Source organism: Lepisosteus platostomus, chromosome 25 (assembly GCF_059453375.1).
Source record: "Lepisosteus platostomus isolate fLepPlt1 chromosome 25, fLepPlt1.hap1, whole genome shotgun sequence".
NCBI classification, from domain to species: domain Eukaryota; kingdom Metazoa; phylum Chordata; class Actinopteri; order Semionotiformes; family Lepisosteidae; genus Lepisosteus; species Lepisosteus platostomus.
In genome coordinates, this window is record NC_142635.1 from 13370950 (window position 1) to 13387958 (window position 17009).

Genomic DNA, 17009 nt, shown 5'->3' on the forward strand with positions numbered 1-17009 from the left:
AACTTATTTGGCTTACTTGTTTCAATTATTTTATTCAATACATTTGGAAATTTATATAACTCGAGGAGTTTCTGTGGCTTTGAAGTGGATTTTAAAATTTCAGGAGGAGAATTTAAATATTGACATTCATACCTTCTTCATCATGGGATTTCTTGTGTCGTTTGGGAACATGAGAAAGCACTGCTCTGTGTCATAGCAGTTTTTTGGTGTTAGAGGAGTTATTTTTCTTTGAATAAATTAATGATGAGCAACATGAATGAGAAGGTAAAGAGAATAACTACCTTCAAAATATGGTAAGTGGGTTTTGGAGATGTATTAGTTGAAGAGATTAAATTGTCAGAAGAATAAGGTAGTCTTTGGAAATGCATTAAATAAACACCAACTGTCTAACACACATGGTTGTGTATCTCAAAGGAGAACACAGCTGGTTTCACAATTCTAAGTCTCCTGAAGATTATCAGCACAAATAATGCAGAGTTTGTCGGATAACGACTGAGTGAAGCTTATATCAAATATCTGTGAAGACAGAAATTACACCAAGCTCAGTAAGGATCACACCTGATCGCAACTTCAGATTAGCTCTGCTCATTATGTGTCTTGTACAAAATGCCCTTGGGAGTGGAAAGGTGAGGTGAAAGGTTGCAATAAACTTATTCAACATAGAAAACCATGCAAGATTTGTAGAAATGAACAATCTCTAGACATCTGGAACAATTTCATAGTGTTATGATGAGGTAGTTGAATTGTTAAATAAAGACGTGATATTTGGCTGATATTTAGGGACTGGAGTTGCCTTATTTGAACTGATCACATGTGTAATTCATTAATAACACAAAAGTGTTGCAAATTTTTAGAAACAGACAGACTGTAAGACTCAGTAGGCTTGTGCTTTTCAGGATCAGAACTGCAGATTCCTGATTCAAGGAGCTTTTCTGCTTGTATTATTAGTTCCACTTTATCAGGGATTTTTTCAAACCCAATTTAAGTTGACATTTCATCAGATAGTAATATTCCAGGCCTTGATCATGAAATCATGTGTCACAAGGACAACGTCTTGCACAATGTCTGATATTCATTTCCCCTGTGTTGCACAAGATGGTGACGTTTGAATAAGACACAATAAAGGAAACTCTGATATTTTGTCTTCCAGTTAATTAAGTAAAAAGAAGTTCCTTCAAATTTGTTGTTTAGGTTTAATCAGATTTGAAACAGATTGTAGTTACATTAGATGCAAAGCAATATAATCTTTAGCACATCATTGTATTTAAAGACATGTGAAGTTAAAGAAGGGAAAAAACCTCTGTGGAATTGGATAAAAAAAAACATATGATAAAGTATAGAAAAAAAAGGAAAAACTAAGAAGGGGCTCTAGGCTCCAGCCAACCAGTGCCACAACCAGTAGCGTTAAGGTGGAGATGTTATTGCTATAGTTGAACCCAAGTGTTTGGAGTTGAACGTGCTGTCCAGAATGTTCAGTCCTCAAACAGAAGGAGACAGCCCTTGCTGACTTCATTTACATTCTTGAATATGAGTGTATTTAACATTATTTGTAGCCCTCTGACTGGCTGATATTTAAGTAATTGATAAAATGACCAAATGTAAAACAGAGGCAAAAACACAAGGTTGGCCTGGTTTAAATACTGAGGGAATGGCCTATTCTCACAGGCAATTGCCTGTATTTATATACAGCCTTTCATTTCAAAGGATCACACAGCTCTTTATAAATATCTCACCCACCATAGAAGGGCAGCCCCACCTAGATGATGCCCCACCAGCAATTCCACTATTTTTCACCAGGAGCCACAGTGTACAGCGGATCAGGGGAGAAATGAGAAATTGTTTCAGCATTTGGATTGAATTGAAGGGGAGATTGAAGGAGGGTAGATTGTGCAAAACCAGAGTGGGTTTTAGCCAGGACTCCAGAGCTTACAGCTCCAGCCTTGGAAACAGGTATTCAGGGTCTTTAATGACCAAGTATGTAGGGCCTTGGTTTCATATTTCACTGTAATGATGGTCAAGTTTTTATTTTGTGATTTTCAACTAGATTTTACTAATAGGGAGCATAATTATTTGAGGGTCACTGAGACGTCCTTGTGCAAAAATGGATCATTGACATTTTTTATCTTGCCTAACGTGGTAAGTGTGAATCAAATCATTACTCAACTTTTGATGCTTTTGAAACAGCTCTGGTTTCTCAAAATGCTGTGAACAGAATTTTTTAGGTGTTCTGGAATAGCTGGACATGTGCTCTGGCTGGGCAAATGATTTTTACACACTTATGCTAAATTTAAAAGTCAAGACCTCGGTATATGCTAAATGACGCAGGAAAGAATCAAAGGTTATAAAATCGCTATCTATTCAATATAAACAAAATGCGTCTTGCTGTAATCGAACCCGTTGTCTACTTCTACAAACTTCAAACGCGACCTCCTCCGCAGACGAATGTAAAAAGATTGCCATCTAGCGCTGATTGTCTGAAATGTCACGTGCTACATAGAAATAGATATAATTGGCTGCTCGGCTTCTTACGCCCAGCCAATAGATTAAACAGAGTCTTCTAGCTCTTGTCCAATAGAAACAACTCTTCAGTCGAACAACAACTGACCAATAGGAATTCTACCTGCTTTACTCGTAGCAGACCAATAAGAGCTCGATTCTAGTTTCCAAGCTTAGTACGATAAAATCCTTTATCTCCGCAGACGTGGAAAAAGGCGACTATTACCACCTTTTAGATTTGACCTCATATTAAAGAAATCGTAATGTTTTCAGTACTGAGCTCTGTGAAGTTGGCAACAATTCCTGGCAACAAAACAGAACCGTCCCTTTTAAGATCCTACTGAGCATTTCAAAGTAAAAATTCATTAAAGTCCCCAAAACTTTTTTTAATTGATTTATATTTGACATTTTATTGTAAAAACAAATGTATTGAATTTGTTACTTCAGAAATGGCAAATCTATCTAAAAATGGAAACAACGAACTACAACAAACTTCATAGTAAGGTTTCAGTTTTGACTCCCACTAAAGTAAAATGTATTCTATGGTCTGTTGAATCATTTTACAAATTTGGCATTACTGTGAAAACAAAGGATAGTAACTCAGCCAAAGCGCAGATATATGAAAAGGACAGACCTCCCCCAACCCAGAATGTGGCCTCAGTTCTGACAGATTTTCCTGGCTGCAATTATTACTGGAGTTCGAACATACCCAGCCTCCCATATACACCCATACAGCCCAGAGGCCCTGTCTCTCTCACACCTGAATAAGGCTCCAAGGCCGAAACGTTGTGTTCTCTTTCTTCTTTTTTTCAGCATGGAATAAACCTATTACTTGTTCCTTTGCACCCATATAGTTGAGGACAATAACTGTTGCCTTTGAGAAGCAAGAGGATCATTTTAAGCAGAGTTTGGACCCAAGGAGCATTTGCAATGTTGTAACAGATGTGGTGCAGCTGGTAAGAAAGAAATTTGAAATAAGCAAGCTTCAAGAACCTAGACCAGAATTAAAAGTAAAGGCTACAGTTCACTTTTATTGTGGTGTGCAATACCTTATCCTCTTCCATTCCAGGACACAGTGCAGAACAGGTTTGGAGCGTAGCTCTTTTCTCTCCTTTTCTTTCTCTGGGGTCTTCTGTTTGTGATACATTTTTAAAAGAACATTTAAAAAATGTATGAAAGAAGGGAAGGCAAACAAGTACTTGAATTGATCGGTGGTCTCACATAAGCCTACAGTCCTGCTTGACACTGTAGAATACTGGATTTATTCAGACAATTTGCTGATAAGAATGTTTTATCTGTATTGTTTGTTTTTTAGGTGATTATTCTAACATTCTTAAATTGTAATTCAAATAATATAGTCTCTCATTCTCTTGGAATGCAGAACCATCCAATTTTTCTTAAATAATATTTTGTTTGCAAATTGGCAGACGTGTAGTCCTCAGCTACTTCCATCCTGTTGCTTAGGAAATGATGGACAGTTGTGTGAATAATCAAGCTCCAAATCTGTGTCAGAGACAGATACTGCACAGCAATGTACCAATCTCGAAGGTAAATAACTACGTATTTGTGTTCTTATCAGCTTGCAACAAATCCATGGTATGGGACTTTAAGCTTATGGTTTTTAAAACCACTGTGTGGTTCTTCATTTGAATTACTACCATTGTCGAGTGAGAATAGTCATAGTTGACTGGAACAAGAACCAGGTTGCAAAGCCACCATGTCCTCTTTGATGTGGGTAGTTTGGGCAACACTTTAATATTCTCAAAGTACAAATTCTGTGAGGTTTGACTTACAAATGTCGATGGTACAGTCAATGTGAGAAGTTATGTGGTTGTACTTACCAAGGGATTAAGATATGCATCAGCTGTTAGCGCCACATGCTTGTCCTTTCCACAGCGTTGATCATTGATCTTCCTTATTCACTTGAAATGCAAACAGAAATGAAGAGGACTGTAAAACAATTATGACAGATTTCATATTATACAGTGGGTATTGAAAGTCCCCTACCCCCTTTCAAAATATGCACTTTTTGTTGCCCTAAAGCCCCAAAAGAAGACCAATAAAATCAGACTTTTTCCAGTTTGATTCACAAATTGGACCTTGCAACATCCAAGTGAAAAAAGAAAGCAGAATTTCTGGAGAAAAAAAATTAAAAGTAGAATAACTGGGTTGGATAAGAGAACACCCCCCCTTGAGTTAATACTTGGTGGAAGCACCTTTTGCTTGAATTACAGTCTTGAGTCTATTTAGATACATCTCTACCAACTTTGCACACCAAGAGGGAGGAATATTTGTCCATTCCTCCTTACAGAATTGTTCAGGCTCAGTTAAACTGCGGAGGTGATGGCCTGCCCTCTTCAAGTCATTCCAAAGATTTAGGGATTGAGGTCGGGGCTCTGGACACTCAAGGACATCCACCTTCCTGTCCTTCAGCCACGGTACGGTTGCTTTGGCCGTGTGCTTTGGGTCATTGTCATGTTGAAAGGTGAACCATCATCCCATTTTCAACTTCCTGGCTGAGGGCTGCAGGTTTTCTTCAGGAATTTGCCTGTATTGTGCACCACCCACCACCACCGTGCTCTGCTGTAGGAATGGTGTTCTTTGGACGGTAAGATGTACTGGGTTTTCGCCAGACGTGCCACTTTTTGCATTCCGGCTGAAAAGTTCAATTTTGGTCTCATCTGACCACAGCTTCTTTAAGGTGCTGTTTTATCAAACCATAAACGAGACTTGATGTGGCTTTTTTTAAGGAGTGGCTTTTTTCTTGCCACAATCCAATACAGGCCTCCCCTACTTAAAGCCTTTGAAATATTTTTATACCAATCTCCTGCCTTGTGCCTTTCCACAACTTTATCTCAAAGTTCTTTTGAAAGCACCTTTCCACCCATAGTGGATGGAATGCACTTCCAAACCATAGAGTCCTCTAGAAATTACTGTTCTTATTCTGAACTCATCAAAATCACCACAATTGATAGGTGGGAGCCTATAAGTTTGTTGTGTGATCAGTAAAGTTGATTGGTTATACCTGAGCAAGTTTACAAATGCAATTGTAAGGGGTGGGGGTGTCCGAATGTAGCACGTGTCAATTCAGATTGCGTGGCACTGTAGTATGTTTATTTAATGTTTGAATCCATATAAAAATGGAATAATAAAATCTAATGAGGCATTCCTCATATGACATTTTAGTTCAGAAATCTCCCTGTTCATTTCCTTTAAGACAGGACCTTTCACTCTCTTTGGGAAACACTGTCCAGGGTTGTGTACCGCTCTGATTAATAATCTAGCTAATACAGTCGGCAGTGACATTCTGAGGATTTGTGACTTAGATAACACTTTCACTTTTGTGAGGTTAACCCCCCCACCCCAGGTTTAGAAAACACTTCATGCTAGAGTCGAACCAACAGTTAAGATATTTGTTTTTAAAGGTACACATTTTGTTTTTAATCTGGCTCAGATTTGTGTTGAACTGTGGCTCAACTAACGGTGTTTTGGGCGATGCACTCCATTTGCTTAGGATAAAGTTTCTTTTTAAAATGTTCATTTTCAGAATGACAGCAACATTGCCGCTGTTGTGGTAACAATGCATTCCACTCAACTGCAGCTGCGTAGATTCATCCACATTTGCTTAGTGGACTGATAATAAGTAAAGAGGCAGTAAATTGGACAGTGTGTGATAAACGTCTGCAGATGTGAAATCACATATCTTGGGCATCACTGCACTCCACATATTTCAAAGCCCTTTCATTCATTTTCCTGGGACACTCAAATATTGAATATTTCAAAAGTAGAGGAAAACAAGCACTCAGCACTGTCAGTCTGTAGCCACGCCCACTTGAATGACATCCTCTGTAGGCCACGCCCCGCTCACCTGTCCGCCAGGTTCTGCGAGAGAGAAGGGAAGCTGGGTGAGTTTGTTCCGCGGCTTTTTGAGGATTTTTATTATTATTCCTTTATTCGAATACAGAAAAAAAAATTAATGTAATTATGTAGTGTACACCTCGCAGTATGTGGTAAAACATTTGAATGGGGAGTTAAATATCAATTTTTCACTGTTTCGTTAACAATGCTTCTCTTAATTTTAACAAACCGCTTGTGTTTCACACACAATGTGTGTATTCCTTATACACCGATGAAAAGCTCTGTTGCAGCAGTAAAGACACTGCAGTATTGGCAGAATGAATCTCGCTTTTCCGTGTTTCTTATCTTTTATCTTGTTTAATCTTTCTTAATCAGACACCTCATTAACATTGCTCACAAAATCAAGCGAGTGCGTTTATCCAAACCGAAAGCAGCCCACCTAGAACTGGGTAAAGTTATTTAAATATTTTACAGAGTATTTTATTTGATTATGTTGTATATCTGTGGTACACACGCTCCGTTTGCAACAAATACTTATAAATTTAAATTGTCTCTAAATTCTAAATTCTGCTGTTTTTCTGTTTTCAGTTTAGCAGTTTCGGGCTGGACTACAAAACGGGGATATAAGCGTGAGTATAAACATTTTTTTCATTTCCTTACAAGTCTTTAATTGAAATAAATTGTGCGTTATCTGTCCTGGTGAAAACGCCGTTTTCTACTAAGAAACTCGGGTTTAAATTATCGTCTAAATGTGTTCTTGTGTTTCCAGTTTGGAGTCTTCGGGCAGGACAAGCTTGACTCAGCTGCTGGAATTATCTATGTAAGTATAAACCTTTTTATTCGTTTACATGAATCATATTGAAGTACAGCATACTTCTAACTTGTTGGAAAAATTTGATCCACCTTGTCATAAGAAGATTCAAACTAGGAGATAATACATTTCTCCAGGGCAGAAGTGGTTTTGACCCGACAGCACTGTAGGTTGTAGGTTTGCTGTTTATAGGAATCATTTTCTGCCAAAAGTGCGACCACTTGACTTTTTTTGATGGGCATAATACATCTTCGTAAGAAATCGTTTTGTCTTCCAAATTGCATCACAATGGAGCCTATAAAGATTCGGATTAGTTGTTCGTGTGTTAACTCAGCTTTTTCAGAACATTTTGAATGTTAATCAGAAAGGAAATCGTAAAAAAAAACAGTAGAATGTGGTAGTTTCTATTTAATCGATACACTATAGCTTTATTGAATGTCCTGTGCCTTCGATATTCTCACACTTTAAATGCAAGCCTGATTTCTTCAATAGCCTGCTGAACAGGAACGTTACCCGTTACACCAGGTTAAGCGCTTTATTCCAACTGTAGATCTTTTTAAACTCATCTTCTGGACCTGTCGGTTAGCTCGATCTAGTTTAATAATAAATTATATATAATAATAATTTCGAGAAAGCACCGCTAATACTGATTTCTCTTGTTTTGCAGGAAATTTAACGAAGTTCCAGTCTTCATTCTGATCGCTGCCTCGACAAATCCCTTGGAGAAACAGTAATGTGCCGTATGTTTCTGTGCTTTTCCGTGTACTGTAGGTGCGTGCAAATCTTTTTGTACACTGTTTATTTGTAAAAGCTTTTAGCGTAAATGTATCCGTGCTTTGAGACTTTGTCATTTAAATCCATGTTACTTTTCACTTCAGATCCTGTGCATCTGTCGTATCTAATGGAATGCGTTGTTTAACGTTGCATGCTAATGTTTTTGTACTCTGCTTACTTGTAAAAAGTCTTTAGTGTTAATGTAGCCTTGCTTTGACGCTTTGTAATTTAAAAGGTGTTAATTTTCATTTCGAATCTGTGCATCGCTCGTACTGGAATGCTTTGTTTTGTATGCAACTTTCGCTCAATAAATTGTTGATTGGAGTTTGATGTGTTTTGTTGTTTCTGTTCTCATGCAGAGTTCCGTACACCCTTGGTCCTGAAAAAGCCCGGTGTTGGTGAGTTTTTTGGCGGAGAGACTTTACTAACAGTTTCCGAGAAGCGATGCGAAGGGCTGTTTTTTCCTTGTTGTCACTGACCGCAAGGGGACACCCTATCGCTTTGTGACTTGGAAACTGCAGAGGCTACCCCCTTGTTAAGTCTGTCCAGATTTTCCCGCCAAAAAACTTAGTATATACCGGGGCTCTTGCAGGGCGTGGTCTCCTCCCATCAATCAAACCCAGCCCCGTCTACTCCTCTTTTTGGAGAGAGGGGCTGGGTGATTGACTGTAGCTCTAGCCAAGCCCACTCACTCCCAGCAGGAGGGGAAGGCAGGTTGGTGATGGCCTAGGTCCCTGCAGAGAGGCAGGGCTCCTGGTGTGGACTTAGAAGTCTGTTGGTTGCAAGCTGTGACTGATAGGCTGAGTCCGCCCTGGGTGCCTCCTCTCTCTCGGGCCAAAGCCACCTCCAGCCCGTCTTCCTCTCAGCTGGGAGTGAGGGGGCTTGGCTAGAGCTTCCCTCCCTTCTCCTCCCCTAGGGGCTGTACCTCGGCTCCCTCCTAGGGACCCTAACCCCCCAGAGACTATCTAAAAAGGCGGGAAAATCTGGAGCGACTTAAAAAGGGGGTAGCCCCCGCAGTTTCCAAGTCACGATGCGATAGGGTGTCCCCTTGCGGCTGTGGCGCAAAGTACAGAACAACCCATCGCATCGCTTCTCGGAAACTGTTTGTGCTCTCTCCAGATTTTGCAGCCAAAAACTTACAGCAGTGAGACACCAGCCCAGAGCAAACCCTTCCAACACACCTTGAAAAAATAGCAGACAATTCAGAAAATGCAAATGAACGGTTTTTATTTCACAATGCACAGCACATACAGTAGCAGCAGTCAACAGGGAACAGTTTAACAACATAACGACATTAAGAGCAAGATACAACACTGAATCGGTACATGACAGGCACTGTTGTCAAAAATAACATTCAAGGAAAAGCACACATTGTCAAGAAAAACTTGCCAACGCACGACGAGTTGCTGGAGTGGATACGATTTCAACGGAGCGCTGAGGATGAGGGGCCGCAGAACTGAAGACAAAAGAAAAAACACCAAGTTAACAAAATACGGGCTTTGCAGAATGGATTCACTTGATGTGCTAAATAAAAGTTAATAAACCTTTAAACATGGTGCTTGAATAAAGATGTATACAAACACGATGAAATGCAATGAGAAAACAACAGATTAAATGAGAAAGCAAAGATAGATCCCTGTCCCGCTACTCCAAAAAACTCCAGAACATACGTTCAGCCACATAAGAATTCAATTCCGTTGAAGAACCAGCGTCTAAAGAGTTTGCTTTTTCCATTCAACAAAAGCACAACGAAACGAAAAGCAGCAATGTAGTTAATATATGCCTGTTCCGGGAAAGAATGTGTGAAAAAGCAGGCACAACGTTATTCTTAACGAGTTACACAAATATTAATAGTATAGCGGAAGGTAGGAATATAACTTACCGTTAAAAAACACTTTTTCATAACTGGTATCCCGTTCTTGAAATCCGTTTGGCACCTGGAGAAATGAAAAGCTAACGAATTAGTCATTTTAATCGTGACAATTTTTGTTAGCATTTCGGAACAAAAAACGTTCTTATAGCCCCAGTCCGCAAAAGGATATTACACAGCAAAGGACTTTAAAAAGCAAATATTTGAAGAAAAACTACAGCCCCAGACACCTAGAAATACCATATTTTAAAAACATACAATGAAAGTTCAGTGCAAGATAGTATAAGAAACTTTATACAAACTTTTCAAACATCGAGAGCACGCCAAAACGGACAGAACACTCATTTGGCCTTCCTAAAACACAAAGAAAAGAGAAAAACAAATACAATTAACAACAAAATACTTTCATCTTGATTTCCCCAAAGTTAAATTTGTTTTTTTGCACTTAAAATAAGAAAATTCGAAATAAAACGCAAACGCACCTCGAGCCGCACCAGCTCGTCCCGCCGCCATCTTGCCGAGCGCACCTGTGGAACAGGTGGACGGGGCGTGTCCGCTGAGGAAGGTCACTCTGGAGGCGGGCTCCGGTCCTGACGGACAGCTGCGGATTCTGTTACAAGGGCTTCAACACTGACGTTACTGGAGATACATAGAAACTTCAACTCACCAAATCATACATAAAGTATATAACGGCTAAGAATTTTCGGACGACCTAGTACAGCGACATTCCCGAACGAGGTTTGTCGGGGTCGTTTAGCTTGCGGCCAGCTGACCGAATCAAGAGAAATGTGCTGGATAGGGACCCCTGCCGCTCCTAGTTAGGACTGCACCTCTCTTTCACTGCTAGTGCCACACCCGTCCTGCAGGTGTCTCAGTGGTATAAGGGGCTGCTTTTTAGAATTCAGTTCATTACTATTCATTCATAAAGGACTTAAACCCCCATTTTTCCCTGTTTTGGAGGGCCCCGAAAATGGAACCCCCCAAAACGGCCGGCGTGGTAGAGAACAGCCACCTACACAAACTCACCCCGACAGCACGAGAGCTACACCCGGGGCTTAGATCTCAGACTGACGGGGAGGCTCGGGGCTCGTCTTTAACTCCCCAGCGTCTCTGGGAGTCGATCCAATTGTCTGGACTTTAGAAAGTGCCCGATGGGTTAGCCCACGGAGCCACCAGGCCGGCCACGCTGAAGACCGCCCATGTGACTCTCTTATTCAGTCTTAAGCCAAGTCACACTTCCGAGACGAGGCGGTTTAAAGCCTTAAGGCTAATGAGACGCTTTTGTAATGTATTTTTCTAGGCTTTTTGTGCACCTGGTCACGACTTGCTTATCTTTTCTAATAATAGTGAAAAATAAAGTATCACAAGTTGCAGTAGAGTTGGAGGAGCCTGTATGTCGTGTGTCAGACGTGAAGCCTGACAGGTTAAGATGTTGATGTTTCTTTCATTCTTTTAACAATACGTCTGAAATGATTCTAAAAACAACTGTTTTCTAAAATAAATGAGCGATTTAATTAATCGAAATGTTTTATATCCCAGCTGGTGTTTGGGTAGAGTAGCCCTTTAGTTCCTTTATACTAATAGTTGTCATAACATGATCCATTTATATTTCCACGGGCTTTTGACAAGGTTCCATATACTGTATTATATACGTTTAGTCCTTCAGAGAAAAGATGGAAAAATCCAAAGCGATGTCTTTAAATACAATGGGAACGAGTGTATGGATTGAAAACAGAAAAGGATATCATAAGTAGTTTTGCAATCAGTGGAGCATCACGTCTCTCCTTATTACTGTTAGAGATGCTATATGCTCTCATCTGATATACTAGAAGAAAGTTACTTTAGTAAAGTGCAAGTGGTGAACTAGTGGAAGCAGTGTGTGGCAGGTATCCGGGTGTTTCATATTAACTCAAAACTGAAATCTCTAAGAGAGATATTGCAAATTCATTTTCATGAATGAAGTCATCAGAATTCTACACAGTGTCATAGACTGTACACACAGGTTAGGCAGTGAAAGGTGGGGGTACCACTGTCAATGAGTGATGTACAGTACAGTAATCACAGGTGAGACTGGCTGTCAGACAGCAGCAGTAAAATTCGTACTCCATGATTCAAAGCTAAAAGACGGGAATTATGAAACTGTTTCTGGCGCAAGGTTGACGCTAATTTCTAACCCTTTACTATTCATGATCTGAATCCTTTTGGATGAATAAAATATCTGTTAATTGAGTTGAAAACAATTCGTAAATGTCCGTTAAAGTTTCAAGGGTACTTCATTAGCGGCACAGTCAAAAGTATGGAGTGGGATTGTACTCCTGATCACTCGTTTTTGAGAGACTGTGTGTTCAGTGCGGAGACGGCCAACTCCAAGATCCAGTCCGTGTTTTAGTTATTTCCAAACAATTAAAAGTCAGGTGTGATTAATCTTGTATCAGCCTTCAATTGGTCTCCAATTAAACTGGTTCTGGCAGCTGTATTGCGTCTTTGCCTTTAAGTAGCGGCTTTGCGCATATTGCAATGTTTCATTTAATCTGGGCATCACAATATCGGATAAAGTTTCTCTGTGTTCGCACAGGAACAGTTCAAAATTAAATCGGGGATTGAGTAACTAGAAAAGCGAATTTGTCGCTGTCCAAGAACCGTTTAATTAAAGCTAAACCAACAACTTTCGTACCTCTAAAAAGGGTGGAATGAATACAGTTCATCTTTTTTTTGTTACTATTTAATCCTGCTACCTATATTTGTAATGCTTTGTCAGGTCCGTTACTCGTGTTTCGACAGGACTCATTTAATGCAGTTTCTCCTCTCCAGCTCCCCAGCCTTCCTGTCCTCTACAACCGTATGAAGGCCGAAGCGCAGAGCTCCCGTGAAGCGTGAAACTGGGGAGATGAGCTGCGAATTCGAAGGTGAGAGAATCCGGCTGGTCTGCTCTTGGCTTCAAGTTAAAAGAGCTTTGTGTTTGTACTTGGAGAAATCTCGGAAGCGGTCGACTTTTCTTCCTGCGAATAAGCCGCTTACTTCTGCTTTCAAAAAGTGGAGCTACCTTTGTATCGGCTGTGGCGAGAGGCCGAAACTTGTGACTAAAGGTATTAAAATGTGAAACGCTTTCTCTCCTGTGTTCAAGCGGCAGGTGATCCCGGAGAGCAGCCGGACTCACCTCGCGGTCCCAGGTTACCCACCGTCTTTCCGGCTGTGTCCTGAAAGAGCAGCGTTTCCTCTCCCGGGGCTCCAGACTGCGGACCGCCTGAGCGATGTTCAATACTGACAAATAACGGCTGGATTCGTTAAGCCTGTATAGTTTATTTTTGAATAAACTAATGTATTACAGGGTTTTCTTAATGACTGAATTTCGAGGTGGGGTTAATGTACCTGAGGGTTACCTCATCTAGGACTAGCGAGTTTCCATGTGCGATCTTCCCATCTCTTTAAAGAGCCTACAGCTATTTCTCTAGTTGCTGCAGGCTGTTCACGGTGCCCGTCGGTCATGAAGCTAGGTGCTTCATCTTCCTCTTTATGTACTGCATCAGCTTCTTTCCTGCAACTTGACTGTAAAACCCCAGTTGCTTGTATGTGTACAAAAGGATCCTGCCTGTGAACAAGCACCTGCTTACTAACAGAATGATCTTGCATCATAATTCTGGTAAAATACTCTAAATCCTGCAGTCCTCTATTAGAAAATATTGCTCTTGGCCAAACTGGTGTAGGCAGTAATACAGATCTGGAGGAGCAGCTCCAGCCTTAATTGCCTTGAGCTCTACTTGTGGCAGGTGTGTAGTCCTGTTAACATGTAGACTGCTGAGCAGCTAAAGGCAGGAAGGAGAAGGGCCTCCTGTGTTAATTGTAAAGTGCTCTGTGTAGAAATGGTTAATGTGTTATTGACCAGAATTTGAAAGAGAATGCAAACAAGTTGGGGAGCTTAATGTGCTTTCCTGTGGCTTAGCTCACCATGTGAAAAATCACCACAGCACTGTATGAGCAAATCAGACTGTCTTCTGAAAGAGCATTACATGGTTAATCAGGAGCTTATGGGGTGCTGAACACACACCCCCATAATCTGCTGTACAACACTATAGTTCTGGACACTCTTCCACATGTACGTAGATATTTTGAGGACAGACCCATGAACTGAAGCAATTTAACTTTTAAAGATTGACAGGAGCATGTTAAAAAGAAGCACTTGGGAACTCTTCAAACATTTAATGATCAGTCAGTGACAGAAAAAATAAAGTTAACATTCAAAGAATTAACAATGATGCAGAATCCAACTCAACTTTTCATCAAAGCAATATGTATTCTTCACTACTTTAGGGCATATATTTAACAAATGTAAATCAACATCCATCTCCATCCAATTCTCCAAGAGATCTGTACAGTACCCACAGCATATACACAACCAGGAAGAAACTGGACTTTACTCAGAAAAAGACAAATATAAGAAAACCATTCTTAGTTTACATAGTAAGCCAGTTTACATTTCCTCTTTTTTCACAAAACATGAAACACTGAACTACTACTGTATGAACAGATTATTTGAAATGCAACAGACAAAGAGATTCAAGTTTCAACATTTTTTACTCCAGGTGCAGAGCTGTTACTGAACATGGAGAATGTGTATCAAGTGATAGAATGATCACTGTATTGTTTTCCTAACAATTCAATCTTTTTATATCAACATTTGTTCCAGAAACTGGGAATGTGAATTTTTTTAATCCACTGAAAGAGAAAACCCTGCATCATAACTCCCTGCGAACGATGTAAGAAACTGCTGTTAAGAGTGACCTCTTATACAGGTGAAGCTGCAGACACCCGGGGCTTAGATCTTGGACTGACGGGGAGGCTCGGGGCTCGTTTTCATCTCACCAGCGTCTCTGGGAGTTGATCCAATTGTCTGAATTTTAGAAAGTGTCTGAGGATTAACCCACGGAGCCACCAGGCCGGCCACGCAAAAGACCGGCCATGTAACTCTCTTATTCAGCATAAACCCCAGTCACAACAGACGAGACAGTTCCCTCCGTTCGCTCGCTTTTCAAGCATTAAGCCTACTTAGACGCCTTTGTAATGTATTTTTCTAGGGGTTTTTTTGCGACTGGACATGATTAACTTTTCGAACGAGAGTGAAAAATGAAGTATCAAAATTAGCAGTAGAGTTGGATGAGTCTGTATGTCATGAGTCAGACGTGAAGTCTGAGAGATTAATATGTTATTTTTTATTTTTTAAACACAATTCCTGAAATGTTTCTAAAGACAATTTAGAACAAAAAACGGCATGCGCGATTACATTCATCTAAACATGTTATACTCAGCTGGTGTCTGGGCAGAGTATCCCTTTAGTTCCTTTATACTAGTAGGTGTCACAAAATGATATATTTATATTTTCTTAGACGTTTGATAAGGTTCCACATAGAAGTTTAATCCTTCAAATAAAATATTTAAAAATGAAAAGCAATGCATGTACATAGATTGTGAACTGCACAGCAAACAGAATATTGATAATGATCTAATTCGCTTTGTAATCAATGTAATATCATATCGATCCTTTTATTACTATAAGGGATGCTATTATTTAATATACTATAAGATAAAGTTACTATAGTCAAGAGTGCAGGTGGTAAAAATGCTGTCTGTGAACATCAGACGGCTTGCACTGAACTGCGGAAGCAGTTTGCACCGGGTATTTATGGGTTTAACTAATAATTCTAATCTCTAAGCGATATGCACATTCATTTTGATTAATTGAAAGCAATCAAAACTCTATTTAGTGCTATACAGTACACTGTGTATGCAGGCATAAAGACAGTGTACAGTGTTGGGGTAGCTGTCAATGAGTGATGTACAGTGCAGTAATCACAGGTGAGATGGACTATAAGACAGTAGCAGTTTAATTCTTACTGCTTGATCCAAAACTAAAATTAGGAACTTTTTCTGACGCAATGACGCTAATTCTTAACATTTTACTATTCATGAGCTGAATCCCTGGGGATGAATAAAGTACTTTGAATTGAAAACGAATAGACAAATAGGAAATATTCAATTAAAGTTTGAATAAGGTTACGTCATCAGTGGCTCAGTTACAAGTATGGAGTGGGATTGTACTCCAAATTACTTGCGTCTGAAAGAATGTGTTTTCAAAGCGGGGACGGCCAACTCCAGGATCCAGTCCGTGTTTTAGACATTTCTAATTAAAAGCCAGAAGCCAGGTGTGATTAATCTTGTATGAGGCTTCAATTAGTCTCCTTTAAAAATTGTTCTGACAGATGGATTGCGTCTTTGCCTTTAAATAGCAGCTTTGCAGTAGACGGAAAATAATTCCGCGATATTTCGTTTATATAGCAGAAATCTGGATAAAGAACATCTTCCTATTAAGGTGGGAACAGTTAGCGTCTGAGTTTCAGAGTAATTAAGAAAATGACCTTGCTTTAAAAAAACCCGTTGAATTGCAACTAAACCAATAACTTGTCCACTTCGAAAAACGGGTGAAAAGCAACGTACAGTACAATATCTGGTCTTACCATTCAATAGTGCAAGGTATGTTTTAATGCTTGGCCAGAAATGTTGCTCGTGTTTCGATAGTACTCTTATTTAATGCAGATTCTCCTCCCCTGCTTTCCTGTCCTCTACAACCGTCTGAAGGCCGAAGCGCGGAGCTCACGTATAGCGTGTAACTGGGAAGCTGAGCGGCGAAGGTGAGAGAAACCGACTGGTCTGCGCTCTGCTTATCGTGCCTCTTGGCTTCAAGTTATAAGAGCTTTGTACTTTGAAAAATTTCGGAACCGGTTGACGTTTTTTCCTGCGAATAAGCCGCTTACTTCTGCTTTCAAAAAGTGGAGCTACCTTTGTATCGGCTGTGGCGAGAGGCCGAAACTTGTGACTAAAGGTATTAAAATGTGAAACGCTTTCTCTCCTGTGTTCAAGCGGCAGGTGATCCCGGAGAGCAGCCGGACTCACCTCGCGGTCCGAGGTTGCCCACCGTCTCTCCGGCTGTGTCCTGAAAGAGCAGCGTTTCCTCTCCCGGGGCTCCAGACTGCGGACCGCCTGAGCGATGTTCAATACTGGCTAATAACGGCTGGATTCGTTACGCCTGTACAGCCGTTTAATTTTTCAATAAACTAATGTATTCCAGGATTGTTTCTTAATGACTGAATTTCGAGGGGGCTCATGTATCTGTAGCGGGGCTACCTCATCTAGGACTAGCGAGTTTCC

The 17009-nt window shown here is 40.2% G+C and overlaps 4 long non-coding RNA genes across 5 annotated transcripts; 3 read left to right on the plus strand and 1 right to left on the minus strand.

Moving 5' to 3' along the window:
* Positions 1 to 6064: 6064 nt before the first annotated feature.
* LOC148641158 (uncharacterized) lies at positions 6065 to 8263 on the plus strand. The gene is made up of 3 exons (XR_015930224.1): positions 6065 to 6983; positions 7124 to 7174; positions 7833 to 8263. It is a non-coding gene; the product is annotated as an uncharacterized LOC148641158 (long non-coding RNA).
* Positions 8264 to 9149: 886 nt separating this feature from the next.
* LOC148641159 (uncharacterized) lies at positions 9150 to 13767 on the minus strand. The gene is made up of 5 exons (XR_015930307.1): positions 12967 to 13767; positions 10292 to 10448; positions 10112 to 10163; positions 9822 to 9876; positions 9150 to 9395 (listed from the first exon to the last, which is right to left on the minus strand). It is a non-coding gene; the product is annotated as an uncharacterized LOC148641159 (long non-coding RNA).
* Positions 12282 to 13138, plus strand: LOC148641160 (uncharacterized). Its single transcript, XR_015930308.1, has 2 exons — positions 12282 to 12732; positions 12952 to 13138. It is a non-coding gene; the product is annotated as an uncharacterized LOC148641160 (long non-coding RNA).
* A 2246-nt stretch (positions 13768 to 16013) lies between the features above and the next one.
* LOC148641161 (uncharacterized) lies at positions 16014 to 16931 on the plus strand. 2 transcript variants are annotated; one of them, XR_015930301.1, is made up of 3 exons: positions 16014 to 16173; positions 16398 to 16492; positions 16722 to 16931. It is a non-coding gene; the product is annotated as an uncharacterized LOC148641161 (long non-coding RNA). The 2 variants fall into 2 exon arrangements; XR_015930302.1 differs by having other exon boundaries at positions 16021 to 16334; positions 16440 to 16492.
* The last annotated feature ends 78 nt before the right edge of the window (positions 16932 to 17009 follow it).